Source organism: Dendrobates tinctorius, unplaced genomic scaffold, assembly GCF_039654945.1.
Source record: "Dendrobates tinctorius isolate UK_male_01 unplaced genomic scaffold, ASM3965494v1 ptg000093l, whole genome shotgun sequence".
Taxonomy (NCBI): domain Eukaryota; kingdom Metazoa; phylum Chordata; class Amphibia; order Anura; family Dendrobatidae; genus Dendrobates; species Dendrobates tinctorius.
In genome coordinates, this window is record NW_027361761.1 from 22652941 (window position 1) to 22675262 (window position 22322).

Sequence of the window (22322 nt, forward strand, 5' to 3'; positions counted from 1 at the left end):
CAGAATGGCACGTCAATGCGAGCTGTGGCAAGAAGGTATGCTGTGTCTGTCAGCGTAGTGTCCAGAGGCGCTACCAGGAGACAGGCCAGTACACCAGGAGACATGGAGGGGGCCGTAGGAGGGCAACAACCCAGCAGCAGGACCTCTACCTCCGCCTTTGTGTGAGGAGGAACAGGAGGCGCACTGCCAGATCCCTGCAAAATGACCTCCAGCAGGCCACAAATGTGCCTGTGTCTGCACAAATGGTTAGAAACCGACTCCATGAGGATGGTCTGAGTGCCCGATGTCCACAGATGAGGGATATGCTCACAGTTCAACACCGTGTAGGACGCTTGGCATTTGCCACAGAACACCAGGATTGGCAAATTCGCCACTGGCGCCCTATGCTCTTCACAGATGAAAGCAAGTTCACACTGAGCACATGTGACAGAGTCTGGAGACACTGTGGAGAGCGATCTGCTGCATGCAACATCCTTCAACATGACCGGTTTGGCAGTGGGTCAGTAGTGGTGTGGGGTGGCATTTCTTTGGAGGGCCGCACAGCCTTCCATGTGCTTGCCAGAGGTAGCCTGACTGCGATTAGGTACTGAGATGAGATCCTCAGACCCCTAGTGAGACCATATGCTGGTGCGGTTGGCCCTGGGTTCCTCCTAATGCAGGACAATGCCAGACCTCATGTGGCTGGAGTGTGGCAGCAGTTCCTGCAAGAAGAAGACATTGAAGCTATGAACTGGCCCGCCCGTTCCCCAGACCTGAATCCAATTGAACACATCTGGGACATCATGTTTCGCACCATCCACCAATGTCACTTTGAACCACAGACTGTCCAGGAGTTGGCGGATGCTTTAGTCCAGATCCGGGAGGAAATGTGTCAGGAGACCATCTGCCGCCTTATCAGGAGCATGCCCAGGCATTGTAGGGAGGTCACACAGACACATGGAGGCCATAGAAGCAAATGGAGGCTGCACACAATACTGAGCATCATTTTGACTTGTCAAATTCAAAGAAGCTTTATTGGCAGGACTACATACACATTAGTTTTGCCAAAGCAAGTGTACAAAAGGGAATAGGGATAGGGACTGTAGGGATGTTGGGTAGGGGCTGTAGGAAAGGTGGATGGGGGCAGATCCAGGATGGGGCTATAGAAGTCCATGGCATAGGGAAGGTGGATGGAGGGGATGGGGGCAGATCCAGGATGGGGCTATAGAAGTCCATGGCATAGGGAGGGGGGATGGGGCAGATCCAGGGTGGGGCTATAGAAGTCCATGGCATAGGGAAGGTGAATGGAGGGCATGGGGCAGATCCAGGGTGGGGGCTATAGAAGTCCATGGCATATCATAGTTCTCTTTCTCGCAGTCTGACATTCGCTCACATAGTGCACTGCTATCTCCACTGCTCTCTCTTCTTCCCCAGCAGCATATATGTTTTCTCTTTCTCCTTCATGGTGATGAAATCTGGGAAGAGATGTGAGAGTCTCCTGAAGTGAGTGTCCCTCACTGTTGAGTATTTGGAGCAGTGTAGCAGGAAGTGGGACTCATCCTCCAGGGCCTCCTGATCACAGTGTTGGCACAGTCTTTCCTCCCTGGGCTTGTAGCTCTGCCTGTGTCGGCCGGATTCGATGGCCAGACTGTGGGCGCGGAGTCTATACCGGCTCAGGATCTTGTGGTCTCTGAGGTCTGGGAGTTTCTCCAGATATGGGGCCATTACATTCCACTTTAATTTTGTGTGTGACTCCAAATCCAGGCCTCCATTGATTAATAAATTTGATTTCCATTGATGATTTTTGTGTGATTTTGTTGTCAGCACATTCAACATTGTCCAGAACAAAGTATTCAATGAGAGCAGTGTATGTGTTTGTGTATGTATATGTATATAAATTTTATTTCTATAGCGCCGACATATTTGGCAGCACTTTACATTTCAGAGGGGACTTGTACAGACGATAGACATTACAGTATAGCAATAATCACATAGATCATAACAGATACCAAGAGGAATGAGGGCCCTGCTCGCAAGCTTACAGTCTGAGGGAAAAAGGGGAGACACGAAAGGTGGTTGGTAACAATTGCCCTGATTGTTTGGACCAGCCATAATGTTAAGTGTGTAACAGTACGGACACAGAGGGCTAATGGATGCATAAAGCGTGTGGGAACGTGATACGGGGAAGCCTGGTTATGGTAAAACTTTTGACTGTGCCACACAGGGATAGTTAGGTTAATGTGTTGAGGTGGTAGGCCAGTCTGAATAAATGAGTTTTCAGGGCACGCTTAAAATTGTAGGGATTGAGGACTACTCATATTGACCTGGGAAGTGCATTCCAAAGAATTGGCGCAGCACGTGTATAGTCTTGGAGATGGGAGTAGGAGGTTCTGATTATCGAGGATGCTAACCTCAGGTCATCAGCAGAACGGAGGGCACGGATAGGGTGGTAGACTGAAACAAGGGAGGAGCTGTAGAGTGGTGCTGAGCCATGGAGTGCTTTGTGGGTGAGGATAATAAGTTTGTACTGGATTCTGGAGTGGATGGGTAACCAGTGTAATGACTGGCACAAGGTAGAAGCATCGGTGCAACAATTGGCGAGGAATATGATCCTGGCTGCAGCATTCAAGACAGATTGGAGGGGGGAAAGTTTGGTAAGAGGGAGACCGATTAGAAGAGAGTTACAGTAGTCCAGACGAGAATGAATGAGAGAAACAGTAAGAATTTTTTCAGAGTCAAAGGTAAGAAAAGGTCGAATTCTAGAAATGTTTTTGAGATGCAGATAACAAGAGCGAGCCAGTGATTGAATGTGGGGGATGAATGAAAGCTCGGAGTCAAGTATGACCCCAAGACAGCGGGCATGTTGCTGGGGAGTAATAGTGGAACCACACACGGAAATGGCAGTGTCGGGTATAGGTGCATTAGTTGAGGGAGGAAACACCAGGAGTTCAGTCTTTGACAGGTTCAGTTTCAGATATAATGAGGACATGATGTTAGACACAGCGTTTAGACAATCGCCGGTGTTTTCTAGAAAGGCTGGTGTGATGTGAGGAGAAGAAGCGTATAATTGGGTGTCATCAGCATAGAGATGGTACTGGAAACCAAATCTGCAGATTGTTTTACCAATAGGGGCAGTGTACAAGGAGAAGAGGAGGGGGCCTAGGACTGATCCTTGAGGAACCCCAACAATAAGGGGAAGATGAGACGAGGAGGAGCCAGCAAAATATACAGTAAAGGAGCGGTCAGAGAGATAGGAGGAGAACCATGAGAGAACTGTGTCCTTGAGGCCAATGGAACGGAGCATAGTGAGGAGGAGCTGATGATCCACAGTGTTGAATGCTGCAGAGAGATCCAAGAGAATTAGCATGGAGTAGTGATTGTTAGATTTAGCTGTTAGTAGATCAATAGAGACTTTAGTGAGGGCAGTGAGGGTATATATATAATATATATATTATATATACATAATTATTACAATTTTGTCCCAAGACTTCTCCAAGATACTGCCCAAATATGATGATAAAAAAAATCACCACACACATCCATACCCCTTGTTGACTTCTCTTTTGGGACATCATGTGACCACTTCAACCAATCGCCGCCAACTCATTGTTCACTTCTGTGGCCACTGATTGTCTTCAACAGTTGCATGATATGCCTGCCATTGAAAAAGGCATGTAAACGGACAGGGAACCTGGCAGTGGTATAGAGGGAGATTTGCAGGCAACATTTTGTTTTGGGCCGTAGTGGGACTGTTTGTAACAAAGTCTTGAACATGCTAGAATAAAATAAAGAACAATATGTTTTCTTCAACCTAATTAAGACTATCTTGGTGGTCTTGGGAAGTTTAGGGGTAAATATTTGTTTCAATAATGGTCTAGGGTAAATTTAATTCATTATGTATTGAGGAAATGTCCAAAAGGTGTCCCCCCCACCCTTCCTTGTTTTGTCATGTTCCTCTTTCATAGCGGGTCACTCTTAGTGGCCTCATTTTATTCAGTTTTTATTTTGGCCTTTTCATTAACCCCACCATCCATCCAGGATCCTTTGGATTCCCCTCAAAATTGTGTTCTTCAGGATAGGCCAAGTGTTTGACCTAGGCTGTAGGTAGCCTGGCTAGCCTGTCCCAGTCAGTGGTTGAATCTTTGGGACTGTTTGCTGGCCCAGATCACCTGTCAGTGCTCTCTTACCCATTCAGGACCTAAGCCGCTTCTAATGTAGATGGTCTTTTCCGAAAGAAGTCCTTCGGCATCCTCAGACCATTGCCCAGACCGAGCCACTGCAGATAAACTGCTTTTTCCCTGCCCAGTTGGTATCCTGAGAGGACCCCTCTGATTCTGATTTGGTGTACAAGCAGAATGCAAAGCTTGCCTCAGTATACAGGTGGTAAGGGGCACTCTCAAAGTTAAGGATGAATTTACCTTTCAATCCCAGAAAACCATTTCCTTCCATTGACACTGCCAGCAACAATTCTATTTTGCCAAAAAAAAAAACCACTTTGATTATCTTTTTGTCAAGGAGTGGAAAAACATCTCCCACTCCAAACAGCTTTTATATAGGCCAAAACCTTCCTTGCACACCCGCAACAAGGCCACGGAGGCTTCTACTTCCCAATCCTCCACCTCAAGAATGTTTTCCACTCCACACTCAAAACATCTTGGGTGGAAGGAAATCTTTACTTTTTCAGAGAGGTTTGGATGACTTGTGTGGAGAACTTCTGGGTCAAAGGAGATAGTTTGCCTTTCTGCACCCAAACGGGTGTTTCAATTCACCCCCATTGTTCCAGACACACAGTGGTTCCAAGAATACTGCCCTGACCTGTTCAGTGCCCAAAAAGGACGGCTTTGTCAGGCGCATTCTGAATTTAAAGAGACTTGATTTGAGTGAGTCCAAAGATTTTGCATTCAACACCTGCAATCTGCAGTTCTGGAGCCAGGAGAATTCCTCTCTTTATTTTAACATATGTGACATGTATCTTCTTCCCAATTCTAACTTCTACCAATGATTCCTTCGCTTTGCTGTTGGCTCTCTTCACTTTCAGTTGGCTCTCTTCACTTTCAGTTTCTCACACTGCCCCTTAAACAACTCTAAGGGTCTTGTCTTCATCAAAGTTCTCACTTCCCTCATAGCAGTTCTCCATGCTAGAAGGCTGGCAATCCTCGCTTGTCTGGATGATCTTTTCGAGAATCTGTCTAGTCTTCATATCACCTTGTATTCCTTGGAATTCTCCTTATTTGACAGAAATCATATCTGTCACTATCACAGCTTCTGGCATCTCTGGGCATGACATTCAACACCCACTTGTTTTGGGTCTTCCTTATCCCTGACACACTGTCCCTTCTTTGAGTCAGTGTTTCATTTGTGGCTAGAGAACTTGTGCATCATCTGTTTCTGCTTGAGAGTTTTGGGTAGAATTATCTGTTTTCAAGGACATATCTTTCTCCCAATTTCACATCTGCTCACTACAGCTACAGATTTTAGTGATAAGCGAGTATACTCGTTGCTCAGGTTTTTCTGAGCATGCTCGGGTGACCTCTGAGTATTTTGGCGTGCTCTGAGATTGTTTGTCGATTCAGCTACATGATTTGTGGCTGCTGGACAGGCTGAATACATGTGAGGAATGCCTGTTTGTTAGGGAATTCCCACATGTATTCAGGCTGCCCAGGAGCCATAAATCATGCAGCTGAGGTGACGAAAACTAAATCTCGGAGGACACCCGAGCAACGAGTGTACTTGCTCATCACTAACCGCTTTCCATTCTGTCTGTGGAACAAGTCAATGAACACCTTGGATCATCTCATGCATCCGCCTGTTGGAGTTTGCAGAGATCTTTGTCAGTTAACCGTGTCCACCCGACTTTGCAGCAAATCCTTCCTTCCCCTCTAATGGCTGGTGGTGATGAGACGTCAGTTTCTTAGCTAGGGGAGTGGTATTCAACCATCACACCACTCGGGGTTTCTTGTCTGCAGAATTCAACCTTCATATCAACCTTCTGGAATTGAGTAATTTTTATGGCTCTCCCACTTGTTCTCTATTCTCAATTACTGTCCACTTAGAGTGCGACAGGCTACTCGACTGTGGATGTCCGTTTGAACCATCAAGATGAACCAGGAACTCCTCAAAAGTGAGGGAAACCAGCAAGATTCTTCATGTTCCAGCACACTCTGAGGCCCACAATTCCAGTGTGGGAAACTGCACTGAGAAGCTCTGGATCCAGGAGTGTGAGCTTTCCTGTCAGAAGTCTTCACCTAGCTGTCTTTGCTGGTGTACCCTGATATCGACCGTGTAGAGATTCACACATTCAGCTAGGCATTATGTAGCTTTCACACCGCCAATACAGTTTGGTTCAAAGTGCAGTTTTATTACTTTCATAAAACTACAAGGGATTTGAAACAAAAAAGTCTCTTCTGGGCACGAAGGTATAACAGCAGGTAATGCCTACCAGAGCAGGCTCACCCATTCCGAATTCAATCTCTCACTGCTAGCTAAACCATACCAGCAGTTCAGGTTCCACACCACGCTCTGTGTGCTTCAGATTCACTGGTTACTCTGGTCTTTTTTTCTTGCTAACACCACAGACTTCTCAGCTCCCCAGCTGACTGACAAGTGAACATCCAGCCTGGCCCTGTAGACATAGCTGGCCCAGGTGCATCTTATTAAGTAAGAACTGTAGTGCTAGAAATTTACCTAGTCCTTCCAGGCTTTCCTACCACCATATGGGGTCCCCGCCACTGGTTAAGGAACTTGCCTTCTACTGTGGAAACTAACACAAATACCCGATCCCCAGGCTTAAATTGTCACACTCACGCCGACTGATTATACCACCTGGCTTTTTGCTATTGATATAGATGGCCAAGTGCATCTAACGAAGACCTGCAGGGCTAGAGATTAGCCTAGTTGTTTCCCGGCTTTCCTACACCTTTTTGTGTCTCGTATCAATCAGGAGGTTTCAACTTAAGTTGCCAGGTCCTGGGACCTGAGGGCCTTTTGTAACGGCCTCAGGTCACTCCTTGGTAGTGTTCTCTCTACTCTTTTTCCTCCTCTTCCCCCATGTTCTCATACGAGTCAAGGTGGAGAGTGATCTGGCAATCCGTATAGTTTTGGACTGGACTTGCTGGGTACTTCAATCTCATCCAGTTAGTTACAGATGCTAAACGGCTCTTCCCTCTGCACCCCAAACATTTTTCCATGGTCCTGTGCTCCATTCCTACACCTTGGCTGTATATTAAAGGGAACCAGTCACCAGAAAAAAACCTTATTCTGCAGATGTGGGGTTAATCTGCAGGTTAATAGCGTTACTAACCTGAACGTAGCCGAACGCTGTGGGTAGAAAAGGAACTTTATTTTCCTCGGCAGCATTTGATTTAAGTCATGGGTGCAACGCCGACGCTGGCTGTATCTGCACCCCAACCCTGATTGACAGCCGACCCCAATGCAGATCCAGTGTTAGTCTGTGACAGAACCTGCACTTCCCCTGTTACTGAAACCGAATGCTGGCGGGAAGAGTAAAGTTCATTTTCTACCTGCAGCGTTAGGCTACATGCACTGAACAGGTTAGTAACGCTATTAAACCCAGATCTGCAAGTTAATAGCATTTTTTCGGCCGACAGCTTCCCTTAAACAGCATGGCTTTTGAAGTCCAGGTTCTAAGATCTAGTCTCTACCATGCTGAAGGGTCTTAAGCTCTAGTCTGTCAAGTTCTACCACTGTACTTAAAAGGTCTACAGATGTTGGTGGAAATATCAGGATTGTGATTTCATGGTTCCTATATTCTTAGGATTCTTTGCTATCTTTCGTCTGGTATGAAATCAGGCCTCAGCCTTGCCTCCATAGGGTCAGGTTTCTGCCCTCTCCATCCTCTTTCAGTATGTGCTGTCTTTGTGACAAGCAAGTAAATATGCAGATTCTCTCTTCAGAAGGAAGAGGACTTGAACTCTATCGCCATTTATTGTAAGCAGCAATTGACATGTCACTCTCCACAAGGATCCAAGGGGTAACATTTCTCCTTGCGGAGAGTGACATGTCTACCCTGACATGCCGAGGTGAGGAGACTTTTAAGCCGCAGTGCTTCTCTGGGAAATATACAAATTGTCACTTCAGCGAGGAAGAGGACTAGAACTCTAGGAGGTTACTGAAAAAAAAAAAAGGTAGAAGAGTATCTATATCAATCTGAAAATATCCGAAACAAAAATACTCCCATATTCTATGTTGAAATACAACCTTTAATGTTTAGAATAAAATTATCCAATAACATGACTAATATAAATACCACCACCAATGTGTCAAAAGACACATAATGAAAAAACTCAGGAGGTGCCTATCCCTACAATGTCCTGTAGTTGCCCTACCTGGCTGCAGAGGTTGGCACCCTAAATCCTGCACAATGGCGCCCCCGCTCGTCGACGGCTCACCCTGCTGGTCCTATCGGCTTTTTTGTGGGGCAGAGGAAAGAAAAGATGGCAGAAAGAATGAAAATGTAAGTGATTTAGTATATGTTGTATCTGAATAATAGAGGTCCAGTCATTTTTCTGTTGTGGACAGATTGTGTATGTGGACATGTTTATGATAAACTTACCCCTAATCTTAAACTGTCTGAAAAACGGTGGTTGACGCCCTAGATGAGGTGAGAGTGGTGCCCCCACTACTCAATGGCTAATCCTTCTATCCCTAAATAGATGTAGATTGGCATGATATAAAGGAGGAGGTATTAAATAAAGTGCTTTGTGCCCGAAATGAATGCGGTATAGTGATTGCCACAGGTGGTTGGCTTCTAGACAGCACCATAGATTTATAGTAAATAGCAGATGAATGGTCTCTGGAGATATTATACCCTATCACATGCAACCACCAAGATATACTATATTCGCATACATAATACAGATTAGTTAATATAGAATTGGTGTTTGACCTGTGACCGCAACAAAAGTCACTTATATGGACAGGGCAGAGATAGATGATACACAGCCTTGTACTAGCCTCCAACTAAGAAACAATATAAAGCCCTATGTTTCCTTTATTTTAATAAAGTGCTTTGTGCCTTACAGGTAGATAGAGAGTAAATACACTAGGTATATTAGTAGGGTAACTTGAAAGAAGAATATGCCAGTGGAAACATGATGGACAATTAATGGCAAAAAACAGCCAATCCTGTGTTTGATGGAAAGAGCTCACTTGGCATACTTATATATGTTATCTGCATAAAAGTAGATCTATCAAATAGTCAATGGGTTAATGAATAATGAATACCTTTGAGGAAGGGGGCGGTTCCCCCGAAACGCGTCAGGATTGGCCCTTGCACATGTTCGTCTTGCATGGACTGGTGACGTCACCACCCACAACTCACGCCCCCCGCCAGTCACGCCCCTCGCTCACCACGCTACTGTTCGGCGGCGCCATCGGCCGTGGCTGTCTGCCGCTCAGGGGGACGCGCTCCCTTGCGGGGAGCTGTTTCTTTTTGCAAACGGGAGGACGCTCCCTGGTTTTGCTCCAGTTCAGAGACTGTTCTTTTTAATATTCATGATTCAAAGAGCAATATGTTTAGCCACAGCCAGTCTCCGCAACAGTGAGTAATGTCTGTCTTTTAAGTTTCATTATTATTTTCAGTTTGCTTCACAAATTTATCACACAGTGTTTAAGCGCGGCCACTTCCAGTTTAGTTGTTAATGAATAAGCGCCACAAAGATGATAAACAGATCTATACTTTACTTAATCTGTAGTAGTTACTATAATCCCCTTGGTCAAATAAACAGCTTAGTGCCTTATATGCAGTTGATCATATTCTCCTTTCATGGACAATTGCAGAGTAATAAGATGATTCAATAACAGATGGTTCAGCATATGCCAGCAAAACAATATTAAGCAGTCTTTGATAGCCAAAACAACAGTCCTGTGTTTACTGACCAAAAGAAAAGCGCGCATTACACCACCAGCTCAGGGGCACAGCTATGGGCAGCCCCTGTGCCCCCACTTATGCCAACCTGCTCCTGGGCTGGTGGGAGGACACCGTGGTTTTTAGGAAGGATAGTTCCTCCTGGTGGTGTTCCTATATAATTTTCTGGGGTCGTTATATCGACGCTATATTGACTTTTTTGGGTCGGAGATGTCCCCACCTTCAACAGCTTTATCTCAGAGCTGACTGTAAACAACATCGGTCTCCATTTCACCTCCGAAATAAAACCAATCTCTATTAATTTTCTGGTTATTCCAATCGGGAAGGACCTTGAAATCCACTTACAAACATGTATATACAGAAAACAAACCTCCACAAATAACTTGCTGGCTTGGAGCAGTCACCACCCCTATAGCCTTATAAAAGGCATCCCTAAATACTAATATCTAAGGGTAAAATGGAACTGTACCGATACATCGGGTGTCTATACCCAAGCCAAGGATCTCCAAAATAGGTTTCTAGATAGAGGTTACCCAAATTAAGTACCCCATGATACTTTCAAAGATGCGGAATCACGAACCCGGATAAGTCTACTACAACTAAAGGTAAAGAAATATGATCATCTGCTGAGATTGATAGGCAACTTTGATAATTGTTCCCCTGAGGTTAAGGACATCATCAGGAAACAATGGGGTATTCTCAAAGCCGACACTGAAATAAGTGATTTTTTTTTGCCAGCTGAACCAGCAAAAAATCTACAGAATAACAAATCTGCAGGTCATCTGGCATCTAGGAAATAGCGACCACAATAGTTTCAATTGTCTTTCGCTAGGGGGACTTGTCAGGGAGTCACAAAAACGCTGAACGTTAGGAAAGCAAAGTTTGACCAGCTTAGAGATGCCCTTAATCTGGTTGACTGGGACAATGTCCTCAGAAATAAGAATATAGATAGTAAATGGGAAATGTTTAAGAACATCCTAAATATGCACTGTAAGCGGTTTATACCTTGTGGGAATAAAAAGACAAGAAATAGGAAAAATTCAGTGTGGCTAAACAAAGAAGTAAGATGGGCAATTAACAGTAAAAAGAAAGCATTTAAACTACTAAAGCAGGATGGCACCGTTGAAGCTCTAAAAAGCTATAGGGAGAAAAATACTTTATCTAAAAAACTAATTAAAGCTGCCGAAAAGGAAACAGAGAGCACATTGCTAAGGGGAGTAAACTTATCCCAAGCTGCTGTTCAACTATATGAATAGTAAAAGAATCAAAAGTGAATGTGTAGGCCCCTTAAAAAATTGTGAGGAAAGAATGGTTGTAGATGACGAGGAAAAAGCTAATATATTAAACACCTTCTTGGTGGAAAAAAATGCTAGGTGAAATGCCGAGAGACAAAGAAAACCCAAGAAGATTAAAATAGATAAATCTCCTGGTCTGGATGGCATACACCCATGAGTACTAAGAGAACCAAGTAATGTAATAGACAAACCATTATTTCTTATATTTAGGGACTCTATAATGACGGTGACTGTTCCACATGACTGGCGCATAGCAAATATAGTACCTATATTCAAAAAGGGCTCTAAAAGTGAACCTGGAAATTATAGGCCAGTAAGTCTAACCTCTATTGTTGATAAAATATTTGAAGGGTTTCTGAGGGATGTTTATCACAGCCCAACACCGTACAGGACGCTTGGCATTTGCCACAGAGCACCAGGATTGGCAAATTCGCTACTGGCGCCCTGTGCTCTTCACAGATGAAAGCAGGTTCACACTGATCACATGTGACAGACTTGACAGAGTCTGGAGACACCGTGGAGAGCGATCTGCTGCCTGCAACATTTTTCAGTATGACCGGTTTGGCAGTGGGTCAGTAATGGTGTGGGGTGGCATTTCTTTGGAGGGCTGCACGGTGTTGGGCTGTGAGCACAACCCCCTTCTGTGGATGTCGGGCACTCAGACCATCATCATGGAGTCGCTTTCTAACCGTTTGTGCAGACACATGCACATTTGTGGCCTGCTGGAGGTCATTTTGCAGGGCTCTGACAGTGCTCCTCCTTGCACAAAGGCTGAGGTAGCGGTCCTGCTGCTGGGTTGTTGCCTTCTTACTGCCCCTTCCACGTCTTCTGGTGTACTGGCCTGTCTCCTGGTAGGGCCTCTGGACACTGCGCTGACAGACACAGCAAACCCTCTTGCCACAGCTCGCATTGATGTGCCATCCTGGATGAGCTGCACTACCTGAGCCACTTGTGTGGGTTGTAGAGTCCGTTTCATGCTACCACGAGTGTGAAAGCACAACCAACATTCAAAAGTGACCAAAACATCAGCCAGAAAGCATTGGTACTGAGATGTGGTCTGCGGTCTCCACCTGCAGAACTACTCCTTTATTAAGTGTGTCTTGATAATTGCCAATAATTTCCATCTGTTGTCTATTCCATTTGCACAGCAGCATGTGAAATTGATTGTCAATCAGTGTTGCTTCCTAAGTGGACAGTTTAATTTCACAAAAGTTTGATTTACTTGGAGTTATATTCTGTTGTTTAAGTGTTCCCTTTATTTTTCTGACCAGTGTAGATGGATGTCAGGTGAGGTCTTTCCATCAGCACACACAAGATTGGCTGTGCTGTTTATTGCCATTAATTGTCCATTATAGTTCCACTGGCATATGCTTCTTTCACGTTACCCTACTAATATACCTAGTGTATTTACACTCTATCTACCTGTAAGGCACAAAGCACTTTATTGAAATGAAATATAGGACTTTATATTGTTTTGTGTATCATCTATCTCAGCCCTGTCCATATAAGTGACTTTTGTTGCTGTCACAGGTCAGTCACCAGTTCTACAGGGTGGGCAATTTATATGGATACACCTGGATGGGCCATGTATATGGATCCACCTAAATAAAATGGGAATGGTTGGTGATATCAACTTCCTGTTTGTGCCACATTAGTATATGGGAGGGGGGAACTTTTCAAGATGGGTGGTGACCATGGCGGCTATTTTGAAGTTGGCCATTTTGGATCCATCTTTATAAATGGCCCACCCTGTATATCGACTAAACTGCATTAATATTCTATATCTTGGTGTCATGTGATAGGGTATAATATCTCCATAGACCATTCATCTGTCATTTAATATAAATCTATGGTGCTTTCTAGAAGCCAACCACCTGTGGCAATCACTATACCTCATTCATCTTTGGCACAAAGCACTTTAATACCTTCTCCTTTCTATCATGCCAATCTTCATCTATTTAGGGAAATGGATGAAAATTCTCTCCATATCTAGGGCGTCAACTCCCATTTTTCAGACTGTTTAGGATTAGGGGTAAGTTTATCATAAACATGTCTACAATAGACAAATGACTGGACCTCTGTTATTCAGATACATTGTATACTTAATCACTTAACTTTTTCATTCTGTCTGCCATCTTTTCTTTCCACTGCCCCACATCAGGGCCGATAGGGCCAGCAGGGTGAGCCGTCAACGAGCAGGGGTGCCATTCTGCAGTCAGGGTACCTACAGGTCATCGTAGGGATAGGCACCTCCCGAGTTTTTTTCTTAAGTGTCTTTTGACACTTTGGTGGTGGTCCGGAAAGAAAAGAAGAGTGGTAGTTATGGGCGACTCACTACTAAGAGGCACGGAGGCAACTATCTGCAGGCCGGATATAACTACACGAGAAGTATGCTGCCTCCCAGGAGCAAAAATCAAGGATGTGGCCAACAGGATATCAACTATCCTCAAATCCGAGGACGACTACCCTTTCCTACTGATACATGTAGGCACAAACAACACGGCAAGAAATGACCTACCAACTATCTGCGAAGACTTTAAAATTCTGGGGATGAAAATAAAGGAACGGAACGTACAGGTTGTTTTCTCATCAATCCTCCCAGTCGAGGATTTGGATTCTTGGACCATGGCGTGAATTACCTCTACGATGGATTTCTCGCAAGAGATGGGATACACCTCACAAAACCTGGGAAACACACATTCGCCAAAAGACTTGCCACACTCATCAGGAGGGCTTTAAACTAGAAGAAGAGGGGATGGGAGGAAAAACAGCAGACAAGAGCATGCAGGAGAAGGACAAACTAATCAAGGATACTAGATGTGGTAAAGAGGACCCAAGACAGGGTACTCGGAAGAAAGCTAAGAAAAAGGAAGCAAAACTTCTTTCCTGCATGCTGACCAACGCAAGAAGCCTGACCAATAAGATTGAAGATCTGGAGTTGGTAATGTATGAGGAAAAATACAACATGGTTAGACGACAGCTATAGCTGGGCGGCTAACTTGCAAGGATATGATTTGTTTAGGAGGGATCGTAAAAAAAGGAAAGGGGGTGGAGTCTGTCTATATATAAAGTCCACTTTAAAGCCTACACTAAGAAGATATACAAGAGGGAAATGAAGAGGTGGAGTCTCTATGGGTGGAGACACAAGGAGGGAAAAGTAATAAAATCCTCAGGGGTTTGTTATAAGCCACCAAATATAACAGAAACCACTGACAATGTATTATTGAAACAAATAGACAAAGCAGCAAATCACAATGAGGTGATTATTATGGGGGACTTCAACTACCCCGACATAGACTGGGAAACTGAAACCTGCGTATCTCGGAAAGGAAACCAATTTCTGTCAGTGACCAAGGATAATTATCTGTCACAACTTGTGCAGGGCCCAACTAGAGGGACAGCCCTTCTGAAGTTAATTTTAAGCAACAGGCCAGATAGAATAACAAGTACGAGTCGATGGGCACCTAGGGAACAGTGACCACAATATAATACAATTCCACTTGTCCTTCAGAAAGGTGCCCTGGAAGGGGCCTACAAAAACGCTGAATTTCAGGAAAGCAAAGTTATCAGCTTAGAGAGGACTTTCGCCGAATTGATTGGGACAATGTCCTCAAAAATAGGAGCACAGAAAATAAATGGGAAATACTTAAATCCGTTTTACACAACCACTGTGAGCTAGCCATACCATACAGAAATAAAAGGGCTAGGAACAGGAGAACACCAATGTGGCTAAATAAGGATGTAAAAAGGGCAATAAATAGGCATTTAGGAAGCTAAAACAAGAAGGCAATGAAGAAATATTAAAAAGTTATAGAGAAAAAAAAATGTGTAAAAAAAAAAAAATTACATTTAGCAAAAGTGGAAACTGAGAGACTCATTGCTAAGGAAAGTAAAGCAAACCCCAAACTATTCTTTAATTATATAAATAGTAAAATGATTAAAATTGATGGTGTCGGCCCTTTAAAGAACAATGAGGGTGAAATCATAGAGAGCGATGTGGGAAAAGCAAATGTTTTTAAATACTTCTTTTTTCTCAACTGTGTTCACATAGGAAAAGGATTTGCCAGGGGAAATGCAGAATGATAATGTAAACTCCCCATTAAGTATCACCTGCCTAACCCAGGAAGAAGTGCAGAACTGCCTTAGTAAGATTAAAACTGACAAATCACCAGGCCCTGATGGCATTCACCCTCGGGTATTAAGGGAGTTAAGTAATGTGATAGACAGGCCTCTATTCCTTATATTTAAAGACTCTATAGAAACAGGGTCTGTTCCTTTTGGTGGCAAGCAAATGTGGTACCAATATTCAAAAAGGGGTGTAAAAGGGAATCTGGAAACTATAGGCCGGTAAGCTTAACGTCTGTTGTGGGTAAAATTTTTGAAGGGTTTCTAAGGGATACCATTATGGAATATCTCAATGTTAATAAATGTTTAACTCCATATCAACATGGATTTATGAAGGATCGCTCCTGTCAAACCAACCTGATCAGCTTCTATGAGGATGTAAGCTCTCAAATGGACCAAGGAGAATCATTGGATGTCATTTATCTCGACTTCTCTAAAGCATTTGACACTGTCCCACATAAAAGATTGGTAAGTAAGATGAGAGAGCTTGGGCTAGGGGAAAATGTGTGTAGCTGGGTAGGTAGCTGGCTTAGTGATAGAAAGCAAAGAGTGGTTATTAATGGTGCATACTCAGATTGGGCCAGGGTTACTAGTGGGGGACCACAGGGTTCTGTATTGGGCCCCCTACTATTTAATATATTAATGATCTAGTGGATGGCTTGCACAGTAAAATATCAGTATTTGCAGATGATACAAAACTATGTAAGGTAGTTAACACAAAGGAGGACAGTTTACAACTACAGACAGATTTGAGTAAATTGGAGAATTGGGCTGAAAAATGGCAAATGAGGTTTAACACAGATAAGTGTAAGGTTATGCACATGGGAAGGAGAAACAATTGCTACAATTACTTACTAAATGGGAAACTGCTGGGGAAATCAGACATGGAAAAAGACAGGCATCTTAGTCATTAAGAAGCTAAATTGGAGTGCCCAGTGTCAGGCAGCTGCCACCAAAGCAAATAGGGTCATGGGATGCATTAGAAGAGGTCTGGGGACACGAGATGAAAACATAATTCTCCCTCTGTACAAATCACTCGTCAGACCACACTTGGAGTATTGTGTGCAATTTTGGACGCCGGTGCTCAAGAAAGACATTACTGAACTTGAAAGGGTTCAAAGGCGGGCTACTAAAATGATAAATGGAGTTGGTTCACTACAATACCCAGAAAGGTTATCAAAATTAGGTCTATTTACTCTAGAAAAGAGAAGACTTAGGGGAGACTTAATATATATGTACAAGTATATCAGAGGGCAATACAGAGATCTCTCCAATGAACTGTTTGTACCAAGGACTGTGACAAGAACAAGGGGGCATTCTCTTCGTTTGGAGGAAAGACAATTTCTGCACCAGCATAGTAGAGGGTTCTTCATGGTAAGAGCAGTGAGGCTCTGGAATTTTCTTCCTGAGGAAGTGGTGATGGCCAACTCACTGAATGAATTTAAAGGAATGGATGCTTTTCTTGTGAGTAACAGTATAGAAGGTTACGAATAACATAGTATTATAGGTAGATGGTTGACCCAGCTTAGGGGAAGGAATTTTTTTCCCTATGGAGAAAATTGGCTTCTACTCAATGGGTTTTTTGCCTTCCCCAGGATCAACAATGCAGAACAGCTGCACTAAAAATAGGCTGAACTAGATGGACATAAGGTCTTCCTTCAGCCTTCAAAACTGTTACTATGTATTTGTATTAGTCACGTTATTGGATAATTTTATTCTAAACATTAAAGGTTACATTTTAACATAGAATATTGGGAGTATTTTTGTTTCGTTGATTGCCACCTATAGGAAGTAGCAATCCTAAAAGTCACTATCAACTGTCTAACAAACCTTGTCACATGACTTAGGATAAAAGCCAAAACCAAAATCTCAATTTGCAGACGTTGGGTTTCAAAGTGTGAGATCTGGTTTGGCTGGCTGAGAGGCGTCTGACCAGGATCCAAGGGGTAACCTTTCTCCTTGCGGAGAGTGACATGTCAACTCTGACATGCCGAGGTGAGGAGACTTTTAAGCCGCAATACTCCTCCTCAGTTTGTGTGCAAATTGAGATTCTGGTTTGGCTTTTATCCTAAGTCACATTGCAAGGCTCATCGAAGGGTCGAAATTGAATTTTAGGATTGATGCTTCCAATAGTTGGCGCTAGAATTCAAGTCCTCTTCCTCTCTGCAGAGGCAATTCGCATATTTACTTTCCCAGAGGAGCATGCATCGCTTTTAGGTCTCCTCACTGAGCCAGGCTTGACATGTCACTCTCCACAAGGAGAAACGTTACCCCTTAAACCACAAGCAAGTAGCAAAGTTTCCTGAAAAGTAATTTCTGGAGTCTGTCACCTACACTTGCAGAGTGTCTCATATTGTTGCCCTTTCCTGCAGAGCTTTCTTTTTCTCCATCTTGGCCAGATAGTCTTACACTCTGTGCAAGCCTTTCTTGCAAAGGTGGTTTTGACCTTTCATACCAACAAGGACATCGCTCTCCCATACTTTTGCCCATCTCTTATACATTCCCAGGAGCATTCTTCTCCACCTTCTAGGTCTGTAATTTCCAAATTGGGGAGAAACCCAAATAAACCCTCACTAGAAAATCATAAAATTTAACTTTTATTTCTACTAATTAAAATAAAAAATATACAAAGAGTATAAACCCATTAGAGCGTTGAGTTATGCTCCATGCGATTGGTCCTAATACTGACTTCAATGCCAACCTATCAGCTTGAAGCTTTCAATCTTTCTTGTCAGTTGACCACATTGGCTATGATACAAATGATGTCATTTTTTTTTTACAACATGTAAAATTGCTAGTCATTGGTCTTCAGGTATGCAAAAGCTACATATAGATGGTTTGTTTGGCCATCCGCCATTACGCCTATATGTCCCATCCCCTGGTGACGCCGCTAGCGCGGTGAAACAAGTTGGGGAGGGGGGGGGGGCGCTAGTGCTAAAATTTGTTGTCCTATTCTACCAATATGTATTAGCGTACCGGATGCTATACACTTTCTAAATATAAATTAGCAGTAATACTGCATAAAACAGCAGACTTTTGAGACAGATTAGGGACAAAACATTTTATGCCCTTTTGTATATTCGTTATTTTAATATAAATAAAAGTAAAATTTTGTGGTTTTCTAGTGAGGGTTTATTTGGTGTTCTCCTCAATTTTGAAATTATATATATATATCCCACCAAACTAAATGCCATCTTAGTTCCTCCATTATTTTTGTTATACCTTCTAGATCTGCTCAGAGCCATTATTGCTAACCTTTTATGTTCAGGAGCCTTCAAGTTCTGATTCTCTTTGTGATTCCTAATGGACCACGCAAGCGTCTGACAACCTCCCAAGACCACGATTTATTTGTGGATCTGGTCGGCTATTTTGCAACCCCAAAAGGCCAAAGGGTAAATTTCTGGTATTTCCGAAAGTGTTGACACCCTTGAACTTGTTCCAGAAAATGACCCGTTTCTCCCAGAAAATTATTGCAATTACACGTTTTGTTATACATATGTTTATTTCCTTTGTGTCTATTAATACAACACAAAAAAATGGCAAATTGGACATAATTTCACAAAAAAAATCAAAAAAGGGGCTGGATAAATTGCTTGCACAAAAACATGGGTAAACAACTTTCTTTCAAGCATGTGGTGCTGGTTCAAACTCGCCTGTGCCAAGTAACAGGTGTGGGCAATATGAAAATCACACCTGAAATCCGAGATAAAGCATAGAAGTTGACTCAATCTTTACATTCTGTGTGTGCCACACTAATGGAGAACAGAAAGAGAACTGTCTGAGGACTTGATACATATTTTTCAACAATTTTGGTTCTCAACAATCTCAAGGTTACAAGTCCATCTCCAGAGACCTTGATGTTCCTTTGTCCATGGTGCGCAACAAAATCAAGACGTTTACAACCCTTGGCACTGTAGCGAATCTCCCTGGACGTGGACAGCAGAGAAGAATTGATGAAAGGTTGGAATGCAGGACAGTACAGATGGTGGACAAGCAGGCCCAATGAAGTTCCCAAAAAATTCAAAATGACCTGGAGGCTCAGGCTGGATCCGTTGTCGGCACGATCTATCTGTTGGCATTTGAATGAAATGAAACGCTATGGCAAGGAGACCCAGAAGGACCCGACTGCTGACAGAGGCATAAAAAAGCTAGACTGCAACTTACCAAAATCTAAACGAATAAGCCAAAATCTTTCTGGGGAAAGGGTCTTGTGGACAGATGAGACCAAGATAAAGCTTTTTAGTAAAGCACATCATTCTATCGTTTACCAAAAAATAAAAATACTGTACCTACAGTCAAATATGTCAAGTTTCAAAGATGTTTTGGGGTTACTTTGCTGCCTCTTGCATTGTGTACTTTGACTGTCTGCAAGGCATCTTGAAATCAGAAGATTACCAATGGATTTTAGTTAGCAATGTAGTGCCCAGTGTCAAAGAGCTGGGTATGCATCCTAGGTCATGGGTTTTCCAGCAGGACAATGAACTGAAACATACTTCAAGAAGCACCCAGAAATGGATGTAAACACAGTGCTGGAGAGTTCTGAAGTGGCAGCAAAGAGTTTGGCTCTAAATTCCATTGAACACCTGTGGAGAGATCTTAAATGGCTGTTGCGAGAAGGCACCTTCAAATATGAGAGACCTGAAGCAGTTTTCTAAAGAAGAGTGGTCAAAAATTCCATTTGAGAGGTGTAATAAGCTTGCTAATGGTTATAGGGAGAGATTGAGTGCAGTTATTTATTCCAAAAAGTCTGCAACCAAATACTAAGGCGAGGGTGCCAATATTTTTGTCCAGACTATTTTTGGGATCTTGTGTGAAGTGATATCCAATTTGCCTGTTTTTCCAATACACACAAAGGAAATAAACGTGTATAACAAAACACGTGTAACTGCAATGATTTTCGGTTAGAAATAATTCATTTCTCCTTCGCCTCTTTGGGGGACACAGGACCATGGGTGTATGCTGCTGCCATTAGGAGGCTGACACTAAGTGAATATAAAAAAAGTTAGCTCCTCCTCTGCATTATACACCTACCACTGGCTCCAGCCCGAACCAATTCATGCTTACTGTTTGTAGGAGGCACATGGGTCTGGTCTTCAGACCATAATTTTTAATTTTTACCTTTTACTTTGGATTTTTTTCAACAATGATTACAGGGGCGACAGTTCCCTTCAGGGTTCCGATCTCACCATCCAACAGGTGGGAACGTCGAGCGTCGCCTCCACGTACCCCCTCCTGCACCGATTTGAAGATATGCTGCCTGAGCTAGTTTAGGGGCGACGGGTCCCTTCAGGGCTCTCCCGACACCTTCAACAGACAGGAACATGGAGTGTCGCCTCCATGTACCCCCTCCTGCAGCCATTCCTAATTCTGCCGGACCATAGCCCTGTTCCATGCTACGGTAGTGAAACCCTAGGAAACATAGAGGCACCGCTGGCGTCTGTGCGGCCCCCACTGCATCACCACTGTTTGAACAGCGGCGATGGAAGGAGATGAACGGTCCCTCTCCACCCCCCCATCAAAGGGATGGTGGATAGAGGGTTCCTGCACCGTCCATACTGCATCCTCCTGACCTGCAGGCAGAGCAGTCCGGCTCTGCACATCGTTCCACGGGCCTTTCCGGATCATGGAAAAAAAGTGCGCGAGTCCGGTCCGACAGTGATGGGGGCTCCTGATCAGCACCGCTTCAGCCGGCGTTGAAATGTAGTCCCCTGCTTCGGCCTTTGCTAAGCCGCAGGTTGAAAACTCTGCCCCCTATGCACGCATCACCCGGCGGTCTCGCCCCCTCTTTTGGCGCTTCTCGCAGGTCGAGACATCCCTACCAGGAAGTCTCGGCGGCTATGTCTGGTGACTGGGGAAGCTTTGTTGAGCCGCCGGTGCAGTGTGGCACCTGACACCATGTGTGTATGGTCCCAGAATCCATTGACTCCAACAGTGCTATGCACTTATTCAGGCGACTGCATAGGAGTATCTCGCTGCCTTCCCGCCTTGGTTTCAGAGTTCCTCACCGCTCCTTAGCACCACCAGGCACAGACCTGTCATCAAGGGTAAGGTACACTGAATATCATTAGCCTTCTCTGCAGTACCTTCCCCCCCATCATAGCAGAAAATCACTAGGGGCACTCTATCTCTCCTTGAGACTTCTAAGAAGCCCAGTAAAGCTCATACAGCATTTTTTCCTGTCATGCTGCGTTACCACTGGGACAGATTTCACCATCCTGCACAGCCTGTGATACCTAATGTGCTCAGGAGCCCTCCGCCGTTCTCGACCCCGGGGTCTCCAATCTCCCTGAGTGGGCATCATCACTTTCAAAGTTTATGGCTTCTCTAGCTAGATCGTTTGAGTCCCTCCATGATCCTTCCACGGATCGGGCCATTTGCATACCTGTCTCAGACAGTTCCTCTTCTACACAGGAACCGTCGGCCTGCAGGGGCCACTCTCAGTCGAGAGATGCACAGGCACTTAGAAAACGGCTCCATAGCACATCTCCCAGGCCTTATCACGCCTCGACACCGTGACTTGCGTCTCGCGCTCCCCTGCCAGGAGTATCCAGCGAACATGGCTCTGAGTTTGTCGGACGGATCCCGTTGATCTGGACTTGTCAGAGTATCAGGCGACAGTGGATAGTCTCATTGAGGCCGTCAACCAGACCTTAAGGGTTGACAAGGACTCTATCTCTGCCCCGGACCTTACGGTGTCCTTCAACGGAGCTATACATCCTCATAGGATGTTCAACCACCCAGAGTTTCAGGACATAGTTCAGCGGCATAGAGAACGACCAGATAAACGCTTCACAGGTCAGAAACCTCTTGAACGAGAGATCCCTTTCCTCGGATCTGCGTAAGGAGTGTGCAGTATCCCCTCCAGTTGACCCAACGGTATCTCGTGTGGCGTCAAAAACCCTTATGCCTTCCAGACGTATCTTCAATTAAAGACCCACAGACTGTCACATGAAGTCTCCTGACGTTCGGGTTTGGAAGCCTCAGGTTCGGCGCTCTCGCCTTTTGCAGTGATGTGGGTAGCCAAAGCCATGCTGTCT

General features: G+C 44.1%; 1 protein-coding gene across 3 annotated transcripts in view; it reads left to right on the forward strand.

The window, feature by feature from the left end:
• Positions 1 to 22322, forward strand: part of TDRD6 (tudor domain containing 6) — a 133673-nt gene that overhangs the window by 79070 nt on the left and 32281 nt on the right. The window lies entirely within an intron of this gene.